General features: G+C 51.7%; 1 pseudogene; it reads right to left on the bottom strand.

Annotated features, from left to right (window-relative positions):
* Positions 1-6,387: 6,387 nt before the first annotated feature.
* Positions 6,388-6,462, bottom strand: LOC146863138 (small nucleolar RNA SNORA17; annotated as a pseudogene).
* Between the last annotated feature and the right edge of the window lie 318 nt (positions 6,463-6,780).

Raw genomic sequence — 6,780 nt, forward strand, 5'->3', positions numbered from 1 at the left:
TCTGCAAGAACCTACATAGAGCCAGCTAGCCACGAGGAGCGCCTCAAACTCCAACTGCACTGTTGCCTTATGGGTCATGTATTGTTCTGCTGTTGTTCTAAGTAAACTATGGCTCAACTGTATGATTGACTGGGGTGAGATATTACGGTCTCCGAGCTTTTTTGTTTTGTTTTTGTGTCGTATGAAACCCAATAAGTCTGTTAAAAAAAAAAATTAAGCAGTTTCCCCATACGTGCCAGCAGTAAAAAGACAGAATAGTAACTATGTGCTTGCCGATGGGGATGGCTTCCCCTGTGGAAGACTGCACAAATTGGGGTACAGTCTTTGCAGTGGCAGTGTTGACAGGAGTGGCAGAAGTCACAATAGTTCGCCAGAACCTGTTGGATTGTCTGGTGGGAGTAGCGCTGATTGAGTATATCACAGTGGAAACACCAGATACTGGCGTAAGTGTCCCACATCTTTCATACAAAATACAACTCCGATTGGAGGGGGACATGCCTAGGTTCATGAATTTTCTCTTATGGAAGGACTTGGCTCTCGGTTCCGACATTCTTTTGGCCGAAAAACATTAGCCACCTGATTTTGTGATGGATTGCCCAAACAGGGAAACAGAAGTCTTACCTGCTTTTTCCGAGCTCATTCCAGAATCAGTTAAACATTTATATGCTAAGGAGTGGGCGTTAGCACAAGCTCATGTGTTATACTGCAACCATATGGGGTGGGATGATGGTTCCCCTGAACATGAGATCCCACGAGGACGACCCCACAACCTCAACGACAATACCCAATTAAACATGTTAGGGAAGTCTTAGAAAAAATTGAAGACCAAGGTGTAATAGAAAGTTGTGCCTCATTTATGAATAATCCTTTGTTTCCCATAATGAAAGCAGATCATTCATATAATCTAGTAGTAGATTACAGACACTTAACTACAACTACTCGCACATTTGTAGCACAAAATGCATACATTGCCGTACTAATGAACAATATAGTGCAGAAGAATTACAAAACTACACTTGATATTTTGAATGGATTTTTCTGCCAGAACTTTAGCGCCTGGAAACAGGCATCTGACCGCATTTTTAGTGTAGGCTCTCAGAGGCAAATCTGTCAATTTCCCCAGGGGTATAAGAATAGTCCCGGGAATAGTTCTGGGCTGTCTTCAGCCAGAGTAACAGAGCTACTACAGACCAGGAATTGTCCTATGTCGATTATATATTATTTGACGGATGATGATCTCATGGAACACTTGCCAAGAGTAGATTGAATAATTCTAAGATTTGCTCACATTCAAATTAAATTTTAGAAAATCAAAAATTTCCCTTCTCAATGAGTTTTTTCTGGGATGTGAGCTGTCAAGTGAAAGCAAAAGCCTTGTGACACACTTCATAGAGAAATGTGTGCTGCTTCATCCTCCAACAACAGTAAAAATACAGCAATCCATATTGGGATTCCTAAATTTTTGCAAAACATACAGTCCAGATTATGCAGAACGGGCTAAACCATTCTATGACTTGATACTTCCAGACTTCTCAAACACACATTGGGCAGAGGAACACCCATACTTCTCAAACACACACTGGACAGAGGAACACACAAATATTTTACTTCCTGTACAAGCTAACATGTACTTCTAAACATTTACACACATGGGTAAACACAACAAACCTGGTGATTTGCATCATTGCGGGGGGCTTCAGGATACACTTACATCACGTCAATGAAGGTGACATAGTGCCAATTGCAGATAAACTGCATTTATACACTAATGCTGAAATGCGTTTTGCACCTACTGAAAAAATCCTGACAGCAGTGAGGACTTCTGTGGTGAGAGAGTGAGCCCTGGCTCAAGGTAAACACATAATTGTCATGACCCCAGTGCTGACCTTAGAGGCTGTCACCAAAGCAAGTACACCGAAAGCTAAAGCTTTACATCCACGATAGATACAATTGGCTAACTCACTCACCGCAACAGATGTAGACTACAGATATGATTCTACACTACAAAGGCAAGCTTTTCTGCAGTACAAATAAGAATATCCAGCCAGAATGGATTCAGAGAATCAAGGGGTTGCACAATAAAGCACAAGATGCTTTGGGAACAGGTGGCAAAGCTGAAAGATTGCTTGCCACGGACTCATGTAATCCACAAATTGAGTCATCGTGTTGGCGTTCACGTTGCAGGGAATGCCATGGCTCATGAAGCCTCAAAAGCAAGTTCGCACTGCTGCAGTTGCTGCACCTACTCGTTCTAGCATAAGGATAGACAAAGACATCATGGTGCCCGTCAATGACGACACCCACCTGCCAAAAGGCTTTCCACTCAAGTACTCCTACAATTTAGATGTACAGAACATACCTTATGCTCACATTCCTGGAATGGGGGATAGAGTAATACCAAACACTGATCGCAGAATAGGGTTAATACTAGCTGCACACAAGGGTTTGGCTTCTACACATGCGGAGGTGCTTGCAACAGATTATTGTAGCAGCGCTATTGATGGCAAGTTCCTTATAAACAGACCAAGGACTTTGTCCTTAAATGCAATATCTGCCAGCTGAAAGGTTCCACTGTAGCGCGTCTCTCCCAGACACCTCTACTCATTACAAACAAGCCTCTGGCTTGTGTCCATTTGAACCATTGCTGCCTCCTGTTATCAGATGGGGCTGACAAGTAAATCTTGTTAGTAGAGGAGTCCTGCTCTCGATTCCTGTGGATATGGCCACAGTGGTCAGCTAATGCCCAAACTGGTATAAAGGATCTGTGAGTCTTTATCGGGGCTTACGCATTTGGCACATTACATTCTGACCAGGGTCTGGCATTTAGCTCTAGTGCTTATAAAGAGGCGATGGGAAGTTTGGGTGTGACCCTTCATTTCTCATCCCCATACCATCCCAAGGGAAATGTGGTTGTAGAGAAGAAAAACTGTGACTTAAACTAGTCTTTATCAGCAAGGGTGCTAGGCTCAGGTCGCAGTTAGGTCCATTGCCTATATTGGGTCCAGAGGGTACTCAATAACATGCAGAGAAAATCTCTGGGTGGTCAGACTAGCTATGAAATTCTGTTTCGGGTAAAGATGTGGGCTCAGACCTCGACAATCCCAGCACAGTGGTGATAGAAACACCATTTGACATCAATGAACATTTGGCTGTTTTACAGGACTTCCGGTACAAACAAAGCAACATCCAAGTAAAGCGCACCTCCACTGGAGAAGTGAAGGTAGTCCCGAAGAGGCCTGGCTGGATCCCGAAGGTTGGGGATCTGGTTAGGGAACAAACTGTAGACAAGAAAGAGTTTGGGTACCCGTCCTGGCTGTTGAAAGTAGTAGAAATGTACTTCTTCCGGCCCTTGCCGGTCGCAAAGACAAAAGATTTTTAATCACACTATGTGGCCGATTCTCAAGTTACAAATACAGAGCAGGAGAGTATCATTGCTGTATAAAAGAAAGAGGAGTGTGGGGCTAAGGAGTTAGGAGCAGTAAATGTCTCAGCAACTTAAAAGATCCGCCAGGCCCATGAGCTGGAGAACTAAGGGCGGCACATGCAGGCCGATGCAGGAGTAATGGGTGAACAACAGGAACTAGGGCCAGGAAAGGCAAGCTGTGTCACAAGGTGCATGAAATCGGAGTCCATGTGCGAGGGTTACCATCAGTCATTGTCACTCAGCTCGCCGTCAGCCACCATTTGAGAGCTGGAAGGGGTGAAACGCTGTAATTTATCCAGTTTTTTGGCTTAGGCCAGTGCTGCCTTTGGTTCCATGAAGGTATGGACCTGCGAGCCGTGCCTGACACGCAGCTTAGTCGGGTACGCTAGAGAGTAGGAGATGTCATGTTTTTGCAGCAGACATTTGGCCGGGAGAAATTTGCGGCGGGCAGCCTGAACCGCCATTGTATAATCAGGGTAGAAGGATATAAAGTTCCCCTGATGACAAATTTCTCCCTGGCAGCTCAGAGGACTGCATCGCGGTCTCGGAAATTCCGTAGTTTGGCGATAATAGGTCGAGCAGGGAGGCCGGGAGCGGGCTGAGGCCCAAGAGAGCGATGGGCACGCTCGGCGATGAATACCGGGGAGAGAACCTCTCCGAATAAGTTGTGAATCATCTGCTCAACGAAGTTCTCCATTTTGGCTATGTTGGAGGATTCGGGCACGCCCGTGATACGAATGTTGCTTCTGTGGGAGTGCGCCTCCAAATCCTCATTCTTATTTTTAATGAGTTCCAGGACCTTATCCATCTGTAGGAGTGTATGGTGATCCCGGGTTGCAGCGTCCTCTGCATCGGACACTCTCACCTCAACTTGGGTTAGCCGCGTGTCATGGGAGTCCCCCCGAGCCTTGACCGTGACCAAGCGGGTGGAGAGCTGGTCAAGCTGGGCAGCGATGCCAGTAACTGTTGTTCTCACATCCAGCATAATGGTCTTGAGGTCGTCCTGACAGGTTGGGCCAGTTTCGGGCTGAGTAATGGGCTCAGCAGTGTCCATGACCACTCCCTCCTGTCGCGTCGACTTGCGTTGATCAAACGCCAGCTTCGGCTGCTTGGGGTCCTTCCGCCCCATAGTTGGGCACCTGTGTACCACACAAACCAGCAGACCGCGCCACCAGAGACCGGGGGGCCGGTGAGTGGCGTGTGAGGAGGCAGGGGCTGGCAAGAGAGGCTGTGGCAAAGGATGAGTGCCGAAGGAGGCGGTAGTCGTCAGGCACAATGGGCAGGCAGGAGAAGATGCGGAGCCAAGCGGCCCGCGGAGCTGGCCGGGGGGGTGGCGTCCGATCACAGCACCAGATAAGCAGGAGAGCCCGGTGGGGAGGGAGTAGGCCGCCCGGAGTCACAGGGTGGGCTTGAGCTGTTACAGAAGCAGCGGGTGTCAGCAAGGCCTCCAGGAAGGAAGCTAGGCCGGGTCGGAGATGGGAGACCCGGGGGGAGGAGAGGCAACACCAATGCACCAGTGAGTGAGCGCCGGGCCCCAATACACAGGCCCCGCGCCAGATTCCAGTAACCCAGGTATGTTCCCTGGTAGAGGAGGTAGAAGATGGCCAGCAAGAGGAGGCGCCAATCCCGGCAGGTTAGCAGCTACTGTTGGCCCGGGGGGGGGCAGTTGTGCAAGCCAGAGTGTCCAGAGGGTGGGCAGAGTAGGTGGCCGGAGTGCCAGCTAGGTTGTCCCGACGCGGGACCCAAGCCCGGCGGGGGGCCGTCCAATCAGGGTAGAAGCCGGTGAGGGACGGACCCGCTGACGCAGGCGACGAAATCCGTAAGGAGCCGTAGAAGGGGGTCCCGGGCCGAGCCGGGACATGCAGGCAGTGTCGGAGGCCCAAGGTGCAGGAGTGTAGCAGCGCACATGCAGGAGGCAGCAGGCGGTCAGCAATCAGGAGGGGCAGCAGGGAGTCTGCACCCACAGGGGCTCAGAGCAGCGGGGAGTCGCGGGAGGCGCGCCGCCCGCGTCTCAGGGCCCAGAGCGAGCAGGCCGAGGCAGCGGGCACCAGGAATAGGAGAATGGAGCCTGCGCAGTACAGCACGTGCGCCTCCTACCCCGCCGTGAGGCACCCACATAGCGAAGCGACTCACCGGGTCCGGAGGACCAGGACGGCAGGGCGGCTCCGGTGCGATGATCCGGCCCCCAGAAGTCCGCTCGGGTGAAGCAGCGGGTCAGTAGCGCTGCCACAGCACAGGCCAAGCGCCAGCCGCACACCAGCAGGAAGGCCCAGACGCCGCGCTAGGCCCCAGCAGCAGATCTTGTTATGTCGGCTCTGGCAGGGGCCCGGGAAGGCAGCAATCAACACCCCAGAGCAAGGTGAGTCAGTATAGCGCGGTGTTGGGTGACAGCACCGTGGATGTCCGCAGGGTTGTGATCGGATTATCGGCTTGGCCGGCAGAGCCCACTCAGAGTGCGGCCGACATGCAGCCAGCTAAGCCACGCCCCCCACACTATGTGGCCGATTCTCAACAGTCAGCCAAGGGGGCTCCTGGGTATCTACCTGCCTCCTCCCGCTATGATACAGGAAACTCAGATGAAAGCTTTAACCCCTTCGGTGCGTCGGATGGCCCCCCAGTGCTCATGTGCATCGGACGGCCCCTGGCCATCCTAGCACATAGCACAAGGAATCCCTCCCTAGTGGATCCCTGCTTGGGGATCGCCCCAGGAGGGCGATCCCCAAGCACGGATCCTCTCACTAGACACCAGGGAGGGCGGAGGGGAGACGGGGGAGCGGCCCCTCGGCAAGGGTCTTTGCTCCCCCCATAACGAATTGGGTACATTCAGTCTTTCGGGCAGTATCCCCCAATCTGCCCCCCTGGGGGGACAGAAAGCCCACTAGAAACCAGGAATGTGTATGGCAATTTAAATTAGGGGTGGGAGCTGCCGAAAACGGGCATGCCAGTGCCCCCACCCCCGCAAAAATTACAGTCTCTCTGCCCCCCCGGGAGGCAGATGGGAACAGTAGCCCCGAATCTGCACCCCCCCGGGGGTCAGAAAGCCCAATAGATACCAGAGATGTTTTTCTAAATTGAATTAGGGGTGGGGTCTGCCCAGTATGGGCATGCCAATGCCCCCACCCCCTGCCGCAAAATGAGTCTTTCTGCCCCCTGGGGGGCAGATGGGGCAGTATCCCCAATCTGTTTCCCGGGGGGGGGCGAAAGCCCACTAGATACCAGGGAGTTTTTTTCTAATTTGAATTGGGGTGGGGGCTTCCCAATATGGGTATACCAATGCCCCCACCCCTCTCAATATAGGCATGCCAATGCCCCCACCCCGCCACAAAAGTACAGTCTTTCTGCCCCCCCCAAGAAAC

The sequence above is a fragment of the Triturus cristatus genome, chromosome 2_2, assembly GCF_964204655.1.
Source record: "Triturus cristatus chromosome 2_2, aTriCri1.1, whole genome shotgun sequence".
NCBI classification, from domain to species: domain Eukaryota; kingdom Metazoa; phylum Chordata; class Amphibia; order Caudata; family Salamandridae; genus Triturus; species Triturus cristatus.